The sequence below is a fragment of the Vicugna pacos genome, chromosome 29 (assembly GCF_048564905.1).
Source record: "Vicugna pacos chromosome 29, VicPac4, whole genome shotgun sequence".
NCBI classification, from domain to species: Eukaryota; Metazoa; Chordata; class Mammalia; order Artiodactyla; family Camelidae; genus Vicugna; species Vicugna pacos.
In genome coordinates, this window is record NC_133015.1 from 11518838 (window position 1) to 11540078 (window position 21241).

At 35.4% G+C, this 21241-nt stretch overlaps 1 long non-coding RNA gene across 1 annotated transcript in view; it reads left to right on the forward strand.

Annotated features, from left to right (window-relative positions):
* Positions 1 to 269: 269 nt before the first annotated feature.
* LOC140690241 (uncharacterized) overlaps positions 270 to 21241 on the forward strand; it is a 31557-nt gene continuing 10585 nt past the window's right edge. Inside the window, exon 1 of the long non-coding RNA XR_012065432.1 lies at positions 270 to 467. This is a non-coding gene — a long non-coding RNA (uncharacterized lncRNA). The remainder of the gene's footprint in view (positions 468 to 21241) is intronic.

The following is a 21241-nucleotide window of genomic DNA, read 5'->3' on the forward strand; positions in this document are numbered from 1 at the left end:
AATTCTTTTTCCTCCCTAATGTTGCCGACCCTGCCAAGTTGGTCCCCAACAAGGCACCTTCCACCTGGTATTGCTCATGCCAATAGAACAAGACATAGGTAGGTTCAGAAGAAAAGGAAAGCTTTATCCTTTGATCAAAGAACAGAGAGGTTCGTACGGGCTCTCGCTCTAAAGCACTCGCCGTAGGCTTTAATAGGGTTCTTTAAGAGAGGAGTTCTCGCGAGACAGGCGCTGCTGTGCCGCTCAGGGCTCTGGCTCCAGATTGCAGCGCCCGCTGCGGCATCTCTGTGCGCGGCCCACCTTGACTGAGCGTCGCGCTCAGCACTTCGCCTCAGCCCCGCCGGCCCACCCAGCTGAGGTGTAAGTCGCCGCCGTTTTGCACCAGTAACTTCAGCGCAAAGTTCTCGGTGCAAGGCCTCTGCACTTGAAACTCCGTGAGCAAGTGACTCAGCACAAAGGAAAAAAAGGTCAGATTTTATTACCCAGATTGTATTTTTATTTCCTGGGAGTTACTCACGAGCTTTGCCGGTGACGCTAACTTCGTAAATTTGTTAAAAATGTTGATTTTTCCCCCCAAACTGACAGATTTTATAAAACTGATTATAAGGTCTTCTCTTAGTGGAAGATGGGCATAAATGTTGCCACAGAACGCTCTGGACTGAAAATATACCTGTTTTCGGCTTTTTTTTTTTTTTTTGTCACCGAGCGTAATTATTTTGAGATTCATCTTTGTTGTGTGTATCACGTAGAGCATGTAATTCATGTACATAAAACTCTACTGAAGTGAGCACCGAAAGCCAGTCACAGTTGCCTCCGAACAAGAAGGGGGGAGGGGAAGCCGCGACAGAGGAGCAGAGGGAATTCTGGGAGCCATGGAGCTGGTCCTTGTCTTGATTGTGCTGACAGTTTCATAGGCGCATTCATATTGCCGACACTTATCCAGTTATAATTTTTAAGTACAGGGAGTTTACTGTATGCTAACTACTGAGCAAAAAAGCTGTTAGAACATTGCTTAAAACACATGAAAATAAGTTTTTCACACTTTTTTTTTTTAGAAAAATCACTCCATACTTCTTATAATTCAGGTCCATTAATTCATTAATTGCTATCTTATTTTCAGAAATTTTGCCTCTGGGAGTCTATAAAACAAGCAAACAAACGATTCAAGATTTTCATTACATGAGCAAACACACATCCAGATGACAAAACCTCAGTCCAAATCATGGCTCATTTTTAAAAACCAATAAAAGCTGCAAATAACAACTTACACCCACTGAAAGGCATAATAAGCCCCTAAATATGAAGTTTATCGCTATGTGATCAAGTTCTAGCCCTTGTAATATTTAGGGACACCTGCTTCTGTTTAAGCCTTTTCTAGGAAAGCACTGTTGAAATCAAAACCAAAACAGACCATGGCTAACTTCAGGCATCAGAATTTCTCCTCTGGGAATATCCAGCTTTTATTAAATACCAGTTCTCTCACTGACATCATCAAAATTAATTAATAAGTAGATTAGTTAATAACTAGCTTGCAATGCCTTAATTTCAAATTTAAAAAATCTTGGAGTGTTTTGCCATGTATCGGTATTACCATTAAAATATATTTATTTATATATTAATATAAACTTTAAATAAATGTAAATATATAAATTTTAATGCATTTTTAATAGTAACACCAATAAACTCTTGGTATATTATGGCAATGCAAATATATTTGATTTTTAAACATTCTGTGCAGTCTTAACGTGCATTTTTGGCTAGTGGATGCTTCTGGCCAATAGAAATTTCTTGATTCTTTGTTATGAAATGGCCCTCATGCCCCGGATACAGCCCACCTTAACAGTCCATCTCCCGTCTCTCTTTCACGGAACCCTTGCTTCAGTCACATTATGCTACTTGCTGTTTCACAAGTGCAATGTACATTTTTTTGATTCTATCCCTTTTCCTATGCTGTTTTCTTTCCCAAGTCACAAAGCATACTTGGAAAAGCATTTTTCAAAAAATAGATTTAAATACTGAATGAAATAATTTAACAACAACAAAAACCAGTGTCCAGTGGCTCTATACAGAGTGTACAATAAATGGTAGTTAGGTAATATTTTCACTGTTCCTCCTTGGCTTTTACATAACAATAGCAACAGAATTATCATAGTATATTTGGTATGAATTTTAGTTGTCCTTTTTAGTGTATTTAATCCTCTATTAGACTCTATCCTTGCAAAAGCGCAGGGGCAGACTGTACCTAATTCACCTGTACCCTTGACAGCTAACTGCATTATGCCTGCTACTGAGCACTTAAGATGATGGATTTAATTGACTTGAAATATATAAAGGGTTTGGAGATACTCAGTGACTTTTAGGGCACATCACCTTGGTGGATTATAAGATACCAAGTCATACCCTCCTAGTTTTTCCCTTTTGTTACAAACAGTAACTGAACCAAGTACAAGAGTATTAAAAGACGAGATGCGTTTACACACTTAGGGAAGTGTAATTCATGCGAAAGTCTCAGAGAAAGAGTTCCAAGGAGAATAGGTCCAGAACTGAGGATGGAAAATCCTGAAACAACGTTCTGGACTATTGTTAGTTCAGGGTATGCTATGAGATACGCAGATCAACCCAAGAAATTACTATCTTTTCTTCAGGGGCAAAGATCATATGAAACAGCCAATACTTCTGGAGAGATTTCTATGGGTGAGACATTGTTTGAAGTCCTTGATAGATAACTTTCTTAATCATCCCAGCAGCCCTATGTGGTTATTATTACCCCTGTTTTATGGACGAGGAAACTGAGACAAAATGAGAATAAATAACTTCCCAAAGTCTCAAAGCTATATTCAAATAAGGATTCTGTCCTCAGAGTCCTAACCGCTCTATTTTGTATCTGCAATGTCCTGGAGCTTTCAGAAAGCTGGTATGATAGTAAGTGTGGCAGACCTCACTGGAAAAACTTCCCAGGCTCTCTTCTCTATCTTTAACACCCAAAGAGGCTATTTTTTGTGCTGCTATGTAAGCTGAGACCACAGAAGTGCCACAGAAATGTCCCTGAGATAGTTGTACATGCAAAAAGACAGTCTGTGAGGACAGGGTATTATCTGCAGTGTGTGGAAAAATCTCACAGAGATATTCCTTATAAACAGTGTGACAAGAACACTGAATGGGACAGGGAGACCGGGATCATGAAACCAGCACTCCGCTCAGGGCGTGAGCAAGGCCTCGGCACCGTGTTTAAACTTAGAAACAGAGCAAATCGCTCAGGCACTCAAACACTTTTCCAATCACCATTTCAATAAAGTAAGTGGCTCCTTAAAGAACATGAGGCGCTAATGGAACTTTAGAGAGTACAGGCTGTCCAATTTTACATTCAATGCAGTGGAGAGAGTGGGGAAGGCAGGGAGCTAATATATTAAAATCAGGTGAGCCCACAGTCATTGCTGCCACAGGCTGAGGGAGAGTCTCTTGCTTTTTAAGTTCTCCAAGAGTTAATGAACTAATATCCTGAATGCAGACATGCATTATACACAGGTCAGAGAGAGTGTAAACTTTTTTCCCTCAAGCTCTCTCTAAGCCAGAAGCTGGTTTTCTACCTTTTGAAAAATTATTGAGTTGAAGCAGGCACTAAGACCTCTGCTCAGGAACCAGCCAAACTGCCGGCGGTGGTTAGTGGAAATGCTTATTTGTTCTGGGAAGCAACGCTAGTGGGAGAAAAAAAGGGCAACTTTTGAACAAAATGCTAAAAAGAACCAGATCTGAGGAAACTGGTGAAACTGAAACTTTCAATCCAAAGAAGATAATAATGACTGAATGGAAAATAATCTTCATACTCTCCTATTTTGATTTCAAGCATTGGAAATTCTTTTATGGTCTAGAATTGCTGCCCTCACAGTGGATAATTGTGCCTGATTGGCCGTTGTTTATTGAAGTTATTTCTTCTCTTAATCTCGCTTTAACTGATTGTAGCACGCACACACACAAAATTAATTGGGGAAATTACTCTAAAGATAACTATTTCAAGTGAAAGCCCCTCAGCTAACATTGGACTACTCTGGCGTCAAGTGGGAAAACCATCTCGTTCTAGAACAAGGAAGTGAACTAGAGGTAGGCATGGCTACTTTCTAAACTAAGCATCTGAACTCTGCTCAAGAGGATGTCTTCTGGGTACTGATACGACCTTACTGATGAACAGGCTGGTTTACGTTTTAGAGGAAGTATCAGTGTAGATAGGTGCCCATTCATAATCCATGTCCAAAAGTGCCGTGTTCCCCGTTCACCAAATCCGGGTGGGGGAAGAAAAGATCCTACAAATTAGAACTAGAAAGATAGACTTTCTGACCTACTGCTGGTCCTGAGCAAGGTGTTTCCTAAGTTTGTAGTTTAATAGATTCCTCTTCCCTTCAGCAGGCACAATCTCTTTGTTATATGTTTTAAAGTAGGAATTTTAATTTTTCTTTGAACTTCTCTCAATCCTCCATGGAAACCTCTTGGAATTCTTTGCTTTTTTGTCCAAGTGAAAACCGTAAGTGAGAGTGCAGTGAAAATTGTATCCATTTCTCTAAGTGAATTAATGTTTTATAACATGAAGCGATAGCAATAAAGGTATCTTATGTTCTTTCCTTTCATTGTTTCTGAAACTCTTTGCTTTATCAAAGCATTTATTTGAACTATTCATCAATGTAAAGTGTAGTGCCTCTAAGGCAAGCCTCAAAATTCAACTTTTTCTTTTTTTTTTTTAAACAAAATTCAACTTTTTCTTTGGGTAATTGCGAACCTGAGATAGCCAGTAGAAAAATTCTGTTTCATGATGAAACAACAATGAAAGAGTAATTCCAGAGGAAATGTTAACCTGTTTGGTGGAGCAAGAGTTAACAGTTTTTTTTAATTACAAAACTATTACCTTGCTCATTCTTTGGTTTCTATTTAATGTTCCTCAACTCTCAGTCTACTAACCCTTTGTCCAACTCCAGACATCCAATTAGTCTTTTGGAATAACAATCTACCACTTAGCCAAAAATCTAAAGCTACCTATATTGTAAGCCGTTGTACTTAAATTACATATTATTTCCATTTCTATATTCATATTGGAATCTAGCTAGTTCCAGCATCTAGAGTTGTGATTTGGGAAACTATTTCTACTCTCTCAAAATTTTAGAATGAAAAAAGATATTCGAAACAACTAAAACCAGGTTTTAGTTAAGTGCTAAAGGTTTTTAAACTGTAGATAAATGTGAATACACTTTAATTATATTAAAATACTATATATTGGAATTTTTTTTCTCAACTATCTATGAATGCTCAAATTACCAGAACATATAGTAAGCTTTTAAACTTGGGGAAAATCTCTGCTTGACAAGACTATTAGAAATTTGATAAAAACTCTAAATGGGAAGAGTTTAAATAGCAGAATTACCTACCAATATTTCAGTGGAGAGTGGGGGCAAACTATGGTAGTTCATAAATATTTTACAGAATTCAAATTGCAAAACTGAAAGATTTATTTTGATTTAGGAGGAGGAAAGTCAAAATGTAAAAAATATTTTATACTACAAATAATATGAGTACATCAGAAATTAAATTATACACAGCAAAATGCCTAACTTTAGGGAAGGATCAAAAACATTGCATAAGGGTTTGATGATATAGTGTCAGAGGGTGGATCCAAAAGCAAGATCATTTCTCTCTCTCTCTCTAATTTAATTTATATATTTGGGGAGATAATTACGTTTACTTAGTTATTATTTTTAGTGGAGGTACCGGGGATTGAACCCAGGAACTTGTGCATGCTAAGCACACACTCTACCATTGAGCTATACCCTCCTCCCCAAGATCATTTCTCTTGATGCAATTATGGGTGAACATTGCAATATATGGAGAATCCATCTAAGACATGGTTCCTTGGGTTTCTGTGCTCCAGCTACTTTCACTTCTATAATCACTTGTGTTATTACTTATTTTAACAATGTTTACTGTTGTTATTGCTTATAACCAGTTACTCAGTCACTTCTATAATCACTTGTGTTATTACTTATTTTAACAATGTTTACTGTTGTTATTGCTTATAACCAGTTACTCCGTCTTTAACTAGGAGCAATGCCATTCATTATTCAATATTTATTGAATTTCTGCTAATTCACTAGCAATCATGTCAAGAAATCTACATACAAAATTCAGCAGTGGTTAAGAACCCAGTCTGGAATTAATTTGCCTGGCTTCCAATCCTGGCTCTGCCACTTATCTTGTTTATGTTGCACAACGATTCCTCCAAATCCTCTTCAGATGTAACATTAGAGCAAAGACACAACCCTGATTCTAGCAGATTAGTAACATAAATACCTTGAAAACCCCTCATATTTAAAATTACTAAAATTCTATATAGAATATTTATCTGCTTTAATTTGTCACTGAGCTGACATAGAAGAAAGGAGTCTGAGAAATATTATAATAAAAGAGGAAGCAGGTGGGCAGTCTCACAGGAGAGTTCGCATAATGCTGGACCCCATCAGTGTGTGTAAGAGAGGGTGAGAAATAAACCCACCACACAGGAGGGGACAGCTGGAAAACTTGCCTGACTTGAGCTTGGCACTAAGTGCCAGAACATAAAATCGTCCTTGAGAATTTGTAACCACAAGCTAGTTCTTATACGACAGATGTTTCTAGTCCAAATCCACTTTGTCTTTGCGGTCTGAAAAATCTGAATCAAGGAACTTAATTTAAGATAGTTTCAGATTGATATCCTCCCTGTGGGACTAACTGGAGCAAAAGAAGCTCCTCTTAGAAGGACTGGGCTTCAACCCAGGCCTCAAATAATCTACAGATAACGTTTCTGGTTGTGTGAAGAGGGTCGGGAGAGGGGAGCTTTAAGTCAAAACCACAACAAAAACAAACCAGAAAGAAATTCATATATTTGAATTAACAGATGTAGAGCATAAAATAACTATATTTAATTTCATCAAGAAATAAAAGAAGCCTATAAATATATAAAGGGAATAAGATGCTATAAATAATAACCAAGCAGTTATGAGTAAAAACCAATTATATCTTTGAAAATAAAAATTCAAGTGCTCTCTTCAGCAGCACATACACTAAAATTGGAATGAAAATAAAAATTCAAATGGATTGTCATTGTTTAGAATTTTAAGTCTATCTTTTTCTAATTGATTTATTCAATAATTCTGGATATAAAAACTTCCAGAAGTGCATCATAAACTGTTTTTCCCAGATCATGCTTTGCCTTTTTTTTATGATTGAAGTTGATTTACTATATTATATTAGTTTCAGGTGTACAGTATTGTGATTCAGTATTTTTTAGCTTATACTCCATTTGAAGTTATTACACTATAATGGCTATATTTCCCTGTGCTGTACAATATATCTTGTAGCTTATTCATTTTATATCTAGTAATTTGTACCCTTAATCCCCTGCTCCCATCTTGCTCCCTCTTACCTCTCCCTACTAGTAACCATTAGTTTGTTCTCTATGAGTCTGTTTCTGTTTGTTATATACATTTGTTATATTTTTTATATTACACATATGTGATAACATACAGTATTTATCTTTCTCTGACTTATTTTACTAAGCATAATACCCTCCAAGTCCATCCGTATTGTTGCAAATGGCAAAATTTTATTCTTTTTTATGGCTGAGTATTAGTCCATTATATATATATATATATCTCACAATTTTTTAATGCATTCATCTGTTGATGGACACTTGGATTGTTTCTATATCTTGGCTATTATAAATAATTCTGCTATAAACATTTGAGTGCATGTATCTTTTCGAATTTGTGTTCTCATTTTTTTCAGATATTTATCCAGTACTGGAACTGCTGTATCATATAGTAGTTCTATTTTTAGCTTTTTGAGACCTCCACATTGTGTTCTATGGTGGATGCACCAATTTATATTCCCACCAATAGTGTACAAGGGTTCCCTTCTCTCCACACCCTCACCAGTATTTGTTATTTGTAGGCTTATTGATGATGGCCATTCTGGCAGCCATGAGGTGATACCTTGCGGTTTTGACTTGCATTTCTCTAATCATTGGCCATATTGAGCATCTTTTCATATGCCTGTTAGCCATCTGTATATCTTCTTTGGAAAAAAAAAATGTCTGTTCAGTTCTTCTGCCCATTTGTTTGGGTTTTGTTTTGTTTTGTTTTGATATTGACTTGTATGAGCTGTTTATATAGCTTGGACATTAACCCCTTATTGGCCATATCATTTGCAAACATTTTCTCCCATTCAGTAGGTTGTCTTCATTTTGTCGATGGTTTCCATTGCTGTGCACAAGTTTTTAAGTTTAATTACGTACCATTTGTTTATTTTTACTTTTACTTCTTTTGCCTTAGGAGATTGATCCCAAGAAAATATTGCTGTGATTTATGTCAGAGAACTTTCTGCCTGTGTTCTCTTCTAGGAGCTTTATGGTTTCAGTTTTCACATTTGGGTGTTTAATCCATTTTGAGTTTATTTTTGTATATGGTATGAGGAAATGTTCTAATTTTATTATTTTACATGCAGCTGTCCAGTTCTACCAGCACCATTTAAAAAGACTGTCTTCATGATTTGCCTTTTCATTCTCTTGATGCCATCTTTTGATAAGCAGAAGGTCTTACTTTTAATGAAGTTTGATTTATTAATCCATTCGTTTAGGTTTAATATTTCTTGTGCCCTGTTTAAGAAATGTTTGTCTACCCCAAAGTTATGAAGATTCTCTTAGGTTTCTTTCTAGAAACTTGATTATTGTTCTTTTCACTTGTATATCTATGAATCTGTCTCAACTTAATTTCGGTGTATCGTGAGAGGTAGGGCTTAAAATTTTTTTCAAATGGATATTAAATTGACAAGGAACCATTTATAGAAAAATATCAGCCTTTTCCTAATGAACTGCAGTGGTGCCTGTGTCATAAATCAGGAAGCATATATGTTTCTGGACATTCCATTCATTTTGATTTTTCTATCCTTGTGCCAATACCACCCTGGAGTTGCAGTAGTTGTAAAATTAGTCCTGAGATCTGGTAATGTATTTCTTCCATTTCATTGCTCCTTCAATTCAAGATTTTCATGGACATTCTAGGTTTTTTGCCTTTTCATATACATTTTAGATTCACCTGATCAATTTTCACAAAAATACACACTGGAATTTTATATGGATTGCATTGAATTTGGAGATCAATATGGAGGGTACTAGTATCTTAAAAACGTTGTTTTCCAATGCATGAACAAGATACATACATTTCAATCAACTATTGAATGAAACTTCTCTCAGCATTTGTGTTTTGTATGTTTTTAGGTAAATTATAAGTGAATTTTAAAAATTTCATTTAGTTTTTGTTGTTAATAAGAAGAAAATCAAGCTGACATTTAAATATCTAGTAACCTTGTCTCATTTACTTATCAGTTCTAATTATTGGTAAATTCTTTAGGATTTTTATGTATGCAGTCATGCCTTGCATTAATAATGAAAGTTTTAATTTGTCTCTTCTATATTTTATATATTTTTTCCTTTTGGTATATTGCAGTGCCTAAGACTCAAGTACAAATATTGACTAGAAGTGATGATAATGTACATTGTTGTTTTATTCTTACCTCAGTAGAAAATTGTATTCAGTATTTAACCACATAAATATGATGATAGCAGTTAAGGCATTAGTCAAAAGCCTTTATCAACTTTAGGAATTTCTCTTCTTTTCCAAAACAATGAAAGATTACTTTTTTTTTTGATAGTGTGCTAATTTTTATTAAATGATCTTTCTGATTCTATTCAGATGGTATATGAATTTTCTTCTTTATACTAATAACTGATAATTATATTGATTGATTTCTGAATGGTAAAGTTTAAATTACTGGAGTGAATACCTACTGGTCATAATAACATACTATCACACACACACACACACACACACTCTCTCACACACACACATTTATAAAACTCGATTCTATTTGAATACTTTAGTTAGGTTTTGTTTCTTGTGTTGAAATAACTTCCTAGACCCAAGATGGAGCAGCTACTGTTGAGACACCAAATCAGCAGACCTAAACTTAGGTAACACCCGTGTTTCGTGTTTCCCCTTAACCAGAAACAGAGTACGTTCAGTCAGCCAGTCCCCAAACACCAAGCCAAGTCTGAGCCTTCTTACCCCAAACAAGATTGACATGTGGCCCCAGCCATCAGATATTTCCTATTTGTCTCTTCCTTGTTCTTAATTCTCTACTCCATAAAATCATCTTGACTTCTGCCCAATTTTGTAGTTCTCTGAAAGGAGATTGTCCACTCTACAAAGTGTTAAATAATTTTGCTTGTATCACCTAAACTTTTTTCTTTAATCTTTTTTTCTGATGTGTATTTTTTGAGAAGTACTGGCCTATAATTATTATTTTTGGTAATGTCCTTGACAGATTGATGTATCAAGATTATGCTGGCCACATAAAACAAATTGGAAAGTATTCTTCATTTTACTACTTTTTGGAAGAGTTTATGGAATTTTATTATTACTTCTTTCTCAAATGCTTGGATAATTCACCTGAAGTGTTCTTTGAAGGAATGTTTTTAATTGCCAGTTCAATTCAGTTAGTTGATGTGTTGTTATTAAGCTTTTCCATTTTTTCCTATGGAAGTTTTGTTATTTTTTTTCCAAGTATTTTATGTATTCTATCAGAATTTTCAAATGCATTGCTATTTTTTTTTATTTTACTTTAATATTTGCAGGATCATAGGAGTTCCAGTTTTTCATTCTTAATATACCTTGTTAAAGGGGTATCACTTTAATTAATCTTTTCAAATAAGGACTTTTTAATGTGTCTATGCTTTCCATCATTACCTGATCTCTTTCATCAATTTTTGCTCTTATATTTATTCTTTTTTCTTCTATAATCTCTGAGTTTACATTGTTGTTTCTCAATGAGATTCATGTGATAGAAGCTTAAATCATTAATTTTTAACTTTTTTCTTTTCTACTATATGCATTTAAAGCTATAACTTTATTATTGAGCCATTACTATCACCCAAATGTTTTCATCATTTTTTCATTATCGTTCAGTTAAAAATATTTTATTTTTTTCTTTTTCCTTTCTTATTGACGTATAGTTGATTAAGAATGTTGTGTTAGTTTCTGATGTACAGAAAAGTGTTTCAGTTTTACATGTATATACATATTCTTTTTTATGTTCTTTTCCGTTAGGATTCATTACAGGATGTTGAACATAGTTCCCTGTGCTATACAGTAGGAACTTGTTGTTAATCTATTTTATACATAGTAGTTTGTATCTGCTAGTCCCAAACTCCTGCTTTGCCCCTCTCCCACCCACTTTTCCCTTTGGTAACCATAAGTTTGTTTTCTACATATGTGAGTCTGTTTCTGTTTTGTAAATAAGTTATTTGTGTCATATTTTAATCCTGCATGTAAGTAATATCATATGGTATTTGTCTTTCTCTTTCTGATTTACTTCACTTAGTATGATAACCTCTAGGTCCATCCATGATGCTGCAAATGGCAGTATTTCATTTATTTTTATGGCTGACTAGTTTTCTATTGTGTGTGTATACTACATCTTCTTTATCTGTCCATGGACAGCAAGGTCAATTCTATGTCTTGGGTATTGTACATACAGCTGATATGTGAACATTGAAGTGCATGTATATTTTCAAATTATAGTTTCTCCAGATATATGCCCAGGAGTGAGATTCCTGGACCATATGGTTAACTCTTGTTTTTAGTTTTATAAGGAACTTTCGTACTGTTTTCCATAGTGGCTGCACCAGTTTACATTCCTACCAGCAGTGTAGGAGGTTTCCCTTTCTCCACATCCTCTATAGCATTTGTTATTTTTAGACTTTTTAATGATGGCCATTCTGACAGGTGTGAAGTGATACCTCATTGTAGTTTTGATTTGCATTTCTCCAATAATTAGCGATGCTGAGCATCTTTTCATGTGCCTATTGGGCATCTGTATGTCTTCTTTGGAGAAATGTCTGCTTAGGTCTGTTGTTCATTTTTTGATTGGGTTATTTGGGGTTTTTTTTTACATGGAGTCATATGAGCTGTTCGTATATTTTGGAAATTAATCCATTGTCAGTCATTTGCAAATATTTTCTCCCATTATATAGGTTGTTTTTTCATTTTGTTTATGGTTTCCTTTGCTGTTCAAAAGCTCATGTTTGTTGATTAGGTCCCATTTGTTTATTTTTGCTTTTATTTTGATTGCCTTGAGAGACTGACATAAGAAAGCATTGCTACAATTTATGTCAGTGTTCTGCCTGTGTTCTCTTCTAGGAGTTTTATGGTGTTTTGTCTTATATTTATAAATCTTAAAGCCATTTTGAGTTTATTTTTGTCTATGGTGTGAGGGTGTGTTCTAACTTACTTGATTTATAGGCAGCTGTACAGCTTTCCTAACACCACTAGCTGAAGAGACTGTCTTTTCTTGATTGTATATTGTTGCCTCCTTTGTCAAAGACTAATTGACAGTCAAGTGTGTGAGTTTATTTCTGGGCTCTCTGTTCTCTTCTGTTAATCAGTATGTGTGTTTTTGTGCCAATACCACAATGTTTTGATTTGCTTTATAGTACTGCCTGAAGTCTGGGAGGGTTATGTCTCCTGCTTTGTTCTTTTCCCTCATGATTGCTTTGGCAATTCTGGTTCTTTTATGGTTGCATGTAAATTTTAGGATTATTTGTTCTAGTTCTATGAAAAATGTCACGTATAATTTGATAGGGATCACATTAAATCTGTAGATTACTTTGGATAGTATGGCCGTTTTAGCATTATTAATTCTTCCAATCCAAGAGTATGGTATAGCTTCCATTTCTTTGAATTATCATCAGTTTCCTTTATCAATGTTTTATAGTTTTCAGCATACAAACCTTTCACTTCCTTGGTCAGTTTTATTCCTAGGTATTTTTTGATGCAATTTGAAAAAGAGGTTGCTTTTTATTTACTTTCTCTTTCTGATATTTCATTGTTATTATAAAGAAATGCAACAGATTTCTGTATGTTGATCTTGTATCCTGCTGCCTTGCTGAATTTGTTTATCAGTTCTAGAAGTTTTTGTGCAGAATCTTTGGGGTTTTCTATATATATATAGTGCCATGTCATCTGCATATAATGAGAATTTTACCTCTTCTTTTCCAACTTAGATACTTTTTTTTTTTCTATTTTTTCTTGTCTGACTGCTATGGCTTGGACTACCAATACTATGTTGAATAGACATGGTGGGAATGGGCTTCCTTGTCTTGTTCTAGATTTTAGCGGGGAAGTTTCACCTTTTCACCATTGAGTATTATGTTAGCTGTTGGTTTGTCATAAATAGCTTTTATTATGTTGAGATATGTCCCCTCTATACCCACTTTGGTAAGAGTTTTTGTCATGAATGGATATTGAATTTTATCAAGTGCTTTTTCTGCATCTACTGAGATCTTGTGGATTTTTTCTTTTCTTTTGTTTATGTGGTGTATCATGTTGATTGATTTGCACATATTGAATTATCCTTATGACCCTAGGATGACTCCAACTTGATCATAATGTATGATCTTTTTTATGTATTGTTGGATTTGGTTTGCTAACATTTTGTTGAGAACTTTTGCCTCTACATTCACTGAAGATATTGGCCTCTAATTTTGTTTTTTGGTATTACCTTTGCCTGGTTTTGGTACAGGGTGATGGTGGTTTTATAGAATGACTTTGGGAGTGTTCCCAAAGTCTTTTGGAAGAGTTTGAGTAGGATTGGTTTAAGTTCTTTGTGTGTTTGGTAGAATTCCCCTGTGAATCCATCTGGTCCTGGACTTTTGTTTGCAGGGAAGTTTTTTAAACTACAGATTCTATTTCACTTCTAGTGATTGGTCTGGTCAGATTGTCTAATTCTTCTTGGTTCAGTTTCTGTGGGCTGTATGTTTCTAGAAACTTGTCCATTCCTTCTTGGTTGTCCAATTTTTTGACATCTAATCGTTCATAGTATTCTTTTATGGTTTTTTGTATTTTTGTGATATTCATTGTTATTTCTCCTCTTTCATTTATTACTTGGTTTATTTGGGTCCTCTGTTTTCTTTTCTTGGTGAGCCTGACCAGAGATTTGCTGATTTTGTTTACCCTTTCAAAGAACCAGCTCTTGGTTTTATTTATTTTTCTACTGTTTTTAAATCTCTGTTTTATTTCCTCTCTGATCTTTATTATTTCCTTCCTTCTACCAACTTTGGTTTTCTTTTTCTTTTTCTAATTCTTTTAGGTTGTAGGAGTTGTTTATTTGAGATTTTTCTTATTTTTTGAGGAAGGCCTGTATCACTATGAACTTCCCTCTAAGAACTGCTTTTGCTTCATCCCTTAGAGTTTGTATGGTTGTGTTTTCATTGTCATTTGTCTCAAGGCATTTTTATATTTCTCCTTTGTTTTCATTGTTGACCCATTTTTTTCTTTCTTTCTTTTTTTTTTTAGTAGCATGTTGTTTCGTTTCCATATAATCATTTTCTTCTTGTTTCTCTTTTTCTGGTTAATTTCTAGTTTCCTGCTGTTGCAGTCAAAAAAGATGCTTGAAATAATTTCTATCCTCTTAAATTTGTTGAGGCTTGTTTTGCTTCCTAGTATATGGTCAGTCCTAGAGAATGTTCCATGTGCACTTGAAAAGAATGTGTTTATGGGTTTATGGATATAGTGTCCTGAAAATATCAGTTGTCTAACTGTTCTGTTGTACCATTTAGAATCTCTGTTACCTTATTGATTTTCTGTCTAGAAGATTTGTCCATCGATGTGAGTGGGGTGTTAAAGTCTCCTTTTATTATTGTATTCCATCAGTTTCTCCCTTTATGTCTGTTAATATTTTTTAATGTATTTAGGTGCTCCTATGTTGGGTGCATATATGTTAATGAGTGTAAAATCCTTTTCTTATGTTGATCTTTTTATCATTATATAGTATCCTTTGTGTTTCTTTATGGCATTTGTTTTAAAGTCTATTTTGTCTGATACGAGTATTGCTACAGCTGCTTTCTCATCATTTCCATCTGCAAGAAATTTTTTTTTTCCATCTCCTTACTTTCAGTCCATATGTGTCCTTCGCCCTAAAGGGGTATCTTTTAGGCAGCATATTGTAGTTTCTTGTTTTTTATCCAATCTGCCACTCTATGCCTTTTGACTGGAGCATTTAGTCCATTGACATTTAAGGTAATTATTTTTTTTTGAACTTTTATTTTTTATTTATTAATTTTTTTTCTTGTTTATCTATTCTACAATTTTGAAATCCCAGTCTATCCCTTCCCATCCTCTACCCCCCCACCGGTAACCACAAGTCTGTATTCTCTGTCCATGAGTCTATTTCTGTCCTGTATTTATGCTTTGTTTTTGTTTGTTTGTTTTTGTTTTTGTTTTTGTTTTTTTAGATTCCACATATGAGCAATCTCATATGGTATTTTTCTTTCTCTTTCTGGCTTACTTCTCTTAGAATGACATTCTCTAGGAGCATCCATGTTGCTGCAAATGGCATTATGTTGTCGGTTTTTATGGCTGAGTAGTATTCCATTGTATAAATATACCACATCTTCTTTATCCAGTCACCTGTTGATGGACATTTAGGCTGTTTCCATGTTTTGGCTATTGTAAATAGTGCTGCTATGAACATTGGGGTGCAGGTGTCATCCTGAAGTAGATTTCCTTCTGGATACAAGCCCAGGAGTGGGATTCCTGGGTCATACGGTAAGTCTATTCCTAGTCTTTTGAGGAATCTCCACACTGTTTTCCACAGTGGCTGCACCAAACTGCATTCCCACCAGCAGTGTAGGAGGGTTCCCCTTTCTCCACAGCCTCTCCAGCATTTGTCATTTGTGGATTTTTGAATGACGGCCATTCTGACTGGTGTGAGGTGATACCTCATTGTAGTTTTGATTTGCATTTCTCTGATAATTAGTGATATTGAGCATTTTTTCATGTGCTTTTTGATCATTTGTATGTCTTCCTTGGAGAATTGCATGTTTAGGTCTTCTGCCCATTTTTGGATTGGGTTGTTTATTTTTTTCTTATTGAGTCGTATGAGCTGCTTATATATTCTGGAAATCAAGCCTTTGTCGGTTTCACTTGCAAAAATTTTCTCCCATTCCGTAGATTTTCTTCTTGTTTTACTTCTGGTTTCCTTTGCTGTGCAGAAGCTTGTAAGTTTCATTAGGTCCCATTTGTTTATTCTTGCTTTTATTTCTTCTAGGAGAAAATTTTTGAAATGTATGTCAGATAATGTTTTGCCTATGTTTTCCTCTAGGAGGTTTATTGTATCTTGTCTTATGTTTAAGTCTTTAATCCATTTTGAGTTGATTTTTGTATATGGTGTAAGGGAGTGTTCTAGCTTCATTGTTTTACATGCTGCTGTCCAGTTTTCCCAACACCATTTGCTGAAGAGACTGTCTTTATTCCATTGTATATTCTTGCCTCCTTTGTCAAAGATGAGTTGACCAAAAGTTTGTGGGTTCATTTCTGGGCTCTCTATTCTGTTCCATTGGTCCATATGTCTGTTTTGGTACCAATACCATGCTGTCTTGATGACTGTAGCTCTGTAGTATTGTCTGAAGTCTGGGACAGTTATTCCTCCAGCCTCTTTCTTTCTCTTCAGTAATGCTTTGGCAATTCTAGGTCTTTGATGGTTCCATATACATTTTATTATGATTTGTTCTAGTTCTGTGAAATATGTCCTGGGTAATTGGATAGGGATTGCATTAAATCTGTAGATTGCCTTGGGCAGTGTGACCATTTTAACAATATTGATTCTTCCAATCCAGGAGCATGGAATATCTTTCCATTTTTTAAAGTCTTCTTTAATTTCCTTCATCAGTGGTTTATAGTTTTATGTGTATAATTCTTTCACCTCCTTGGTTAGATTTATTCCCAGATATTTTATTACTTTGGGTGCTATTTTAAAGGGAATTGTTTCTTTACTTTCTTTTTCTGTTGATTTATCATTAGCGTAAAGAAATGCAACTGATTTTTGAACGTTAATTTTGTAACCTGCTACCTTGCTGAATTCTTCGATCAGCTCTAGTAGCTTTTTTGTGGACCTTTTAGGGTTTTCTATATATAGTAACATGTCAGCATATAATGACACTTTTACCTCTTCTTTTCCAATTTGGATCCCTTTTATTTCTTTCTCTTGCCTAACTGCTGTGGCTAGGACTGCCAGGACTATGTTGAATAGGAGGGGTGATAGTGGGCATCCTTGTCTTGTCCCAGATTTTAGTGGGAAGCTTTTGAGTTTTTCACCGTTGAGAACTATGCTGGCTGTAGGTTTGTCATATATAGCTTTTATTATGTTGAGATATGTTCCCTCTATACCCACTTTGGCGAGAGTTTTTATCATAAATGGATGTTGAATTTTATCAAATGCTTTTTCTGCATCGATTGAGATGATCATGTGGTTTTTGTCCTTTCTCTTGTGATGTGATGTATTACATTGATTGATTTGCGTATGTTGAACCAGCCTTGTGTCCCTGGGATGAACCCCACTTGGTCATGATGTATAATCTTTTTTATGTGTTGTTGGATTCTATTTGCTAAAATTTTGGTGAGGATTTTGGCGTCTATGTTCATCAGTGATATTGGCCTATAATTCTCTTTTTTTGTAGTGTCTTTGCCTGGTTTTGGTATCAGGGTGATGGTGGCTTCATAGAATGAGTTTGGGAGTATTCCCTCCTTTTCAATCGTCTGGAAGAGTTTGAGAAGGACTGGTATGAGTTCTTTGTATGTTTGGTAGAATTCCCCGGTGAAGCCATCCGGTCCTGGACTTTTATTTTTAGGGAGGTTTTTAATTGCTATTTCTATTTCCTTTCTAGTGATCGGATTGTTCAAGTGTTCAGTTTCTTCTTGATTCAGTTTTGGTGGACAGCATGTTTCCAGAAACTTGTCCATCTCCTCTGGGTTATCCAGTTTGGTTCCATATAGTTTTTCATAATATTCTCGTATGATATTCTGTATTTCTATTTTGTTTGTTGTAATTTCTCCATTTTCCCTTCTTATTTTGCTAATTTGTGCTCTCTCTGTTTTCTTCTTTGTGAGTTTGGCCAGAGGTTTGTCGATTTTATTTACTTTTTCAAAAAACCAGCTTTTGGTTCGGTTGATTTTTTCTATGGTCTTGTTAATCTCTATTGTATTTAATTCCTCTCTGATCTTTATTATTTCCTTCCTTCTGCTGCTTTTTGGGGCTTTTTGTTCTTCTTTTTCTAATTCATTCAGGTGGTGGGTTAACTTGTTTATTTGAGATTGCTCTTCTTTTTTGAGGAAGGCCTGTTTCGCTATAAACTTCCCCCTTAGCACTGCCTTTGCTGTGTCCCATAGGTTTTGAGTGGTTGTGCTTTCATTATCATTTGTCTCAAGGTATTTTTTAATTTCAGCTTTGATTTCCTCATTGATCCATTGTTTTTTCAATAACATACTATTTAATCTCCATGCTTTCCTTTTTTTCCTCCTTTGTTTCTCTGTTGTTGATTTCCAGTTTCATGGCATTGTGGTCAGTAAAGATGCTTGAGATAATTTCTATCTTCTTAAAATTGTTGAGGTTTCTTTTGTGCCCAAGTACATGATCGATCCTGGAAAATGTTCCATGTGCACTTGAAAAGAATGTATATCCTATTTTGGGGGGATGTAATGCTCTGAAAATATCCACCAAATCTAGTTTTTCTATTGTAGTATTTAATTTCTCTGTTGCCTTATTTTCTGTCTGGAAGATCTGTCTAGTGATGCTAGTGCAGTGTTAAAATCTCCAACTATGATTGTATTCCCATCAATATCCCCCTTTATCTCTGTTAGTAATTCTTGTATGTACTTAGGTGCTCCTGTATTGGGTGCATATATATTAACGAGTGTAATATCTTCATCTTGTATCACTCCTTTAATCATTATAAAATGTCCTTCTTTATCTTTCTTTATGGCCTTTGTTTTAAAGTCTATTTTGTCTGAAATCAGTACTGCAACACCTGCTTTTTTGGCTTTTCCATTTGCATGGAATATCCTTTTCCATCCTTTCACTCTCAATCTATATGTGTCCTTCTCCCTAAAGTGGGTCTCTTGTATGCAGCATATTGAAGGTTCTTGCTTTATTATCCAGCCTGCCACTCTATGTCTTTTGACTGGAGCATTTAGTCCATTAACATTTACAGTAATTAATGATAGATGTGTGTTTATTGCCATTTTGAACTTCTCTTTGCAGTTGAATTGGTATATCCTCTTTGTTCCTTTCTTCTTCCTTTTGTGGTTTGGTAATTTTCCTTTGTATTATCATGGATTTTATTTAACTTTTGTGACTCCCTTGTAAATTTTTGACTTGTGGTTACCCTTTTTTGTAAATCTATTAACCCATTACTATAACTGTTTTTATTAAACTGATAGTAACATGATCTCAAACCCATCCTACTGTTAAAAAAATTTAAAAAAGAAAGAAAAAAAATTCTATATTTCCCTGCCTCCTTCTCCCACTCTCAGTGATTTGTATGTTTACTTTATTTGTAATTCATGAGTTATCACCTTTCCAGTTGTGAGTTTCTCATTTCTGTAGCATCCTGCTGCTTTTCTATTTAGAATAGCCCTTTCAGTATTTCTTTTAGCGTGGGTTTAGTGTTGCTAAACTCCTGTAGCTTTTTTTTTGTCTGTGAAACTCTTTATTTCTCCTTCTATCCTAAAGGATAGCCTTGCTGGATAAAGTATCCTAGGCTGCATCTTTTTTTCATTCAGGGCTTTGAATATATCTTGCCACTCCCTTCTGGCCTGTAGTGTTTGTGTAGAGAAATCAGCTGAGAGCCTTATGGGGGTTCCCTTGTAATTCACTCTTTGCATTTCTCTTGCTGCCTTTAGAATCATTTCTTTATCCTCGACTCTGGCCATCTTGATTATGATATGTCTTGGTGTGGGTCTATTTGGATTCTTCCTGTTTGGGACCCTCTGAGCTTCCTGTACTTGGATATCTGATTCCTTCTTTAAGTTTGGGAAGTTTTCAGTTATGATTTCTTCAAAAACCTTTTCAATCCCCTTTGATCCTTCTTCCCCTTCTGGGACCCCTATTATGCAAAGATTGGGACGCTTTATATTATCCCATAGGTCCCTTATGCTATTATCATTATTTTTTATTTGCTTATCTTGTAGTTCTTCTGAATGGGTGCTTTCTATTGCCCTGTCTTCTAGATCACTAATTCGTTCCTCTGCATTAACTAGTCGGCTTTGCACAGCTATTAGATCATTCCTCATCTCTGTCAATGAGTTTACCCATTCTACTTGGCTCTTCTTTATAGCTTCAATTTCATTTTTGACATATTTTATATCTCTAAACACTATCTCTTTTAATTCCTTCAGCAATTTGATCACTCCTTTTTTGAAATCTTGATCTAGTAGGCTATTGATGTCTATTTCATTGATCTTTCTTTCAGGGGATTCCTCTTGTTCTTTTAATTGGGAGAGGTTTCTCTGCTTCTTCATCTTGCTCATACCTCTCTGGCACTGTGGTTTATGGAGTATCAGTTGTCTATTTTGGATCTTAAGGATTTTATCTATCTAATGCCTATTTAGGAATAGAACTTAGGAAAAAAAAGAAAAAAAAATAAAAGAGAAAGAGAAAGATTTTTAAAAGAAGGGAGAATGAGGGTTTGAAAACAGTGTATAATGAATAATAGAAGAGCGAGTTGAAGCAGAGTATTAATCGGGTTGAGACGTCCTTATAAAACCTTTAAAAATAAAAAAGGGGTGGGGAGATGAATAGATGTATTTGAAACCTGTGTCTAATCAATAACAGGACATCAAAACCCAAGAGAAATAGAAATGAATTAAGAAGTAAAAATTAAGAGAGTAATTGAAAATAGAACAGGTAAAAACAGATTTAAGAACAAAACACAAAACAAACAAACAAAAAACAAAAAACAAAACAAAAAAAAGGGGGTTGTCGGTGTTCTCCTGGAGTCTGTGTGCTTTTAATGTGAAGTCCTTCTGTCTTTGTCCTGTTTTGGAAGCTCAGCTTGTTTTCAGAGGCCCTCTGTTGGCGCCCTCTTCTGTGCTGCTCCCAGCACCTGTCGGCAAGCAGATCGCGCCTCCTCCTAACACGGGGTCAGATGCAGCTCTCCTCTGCTGCGGGCGGGCGGGCGGGTCACTGCCCCTCTGGATGCCGCAGTCAGATGTTGCAGACTGGCCAGGCAGGAGGGCGGGTCGTGCCCCCTCCCAGCACCTCGGTCAGGGGCTGTGTTCCTGCTCGACAGGCGGGGGGCTGCTCTCCCTCTACCTGCACCACAGGTAGCTCCGCT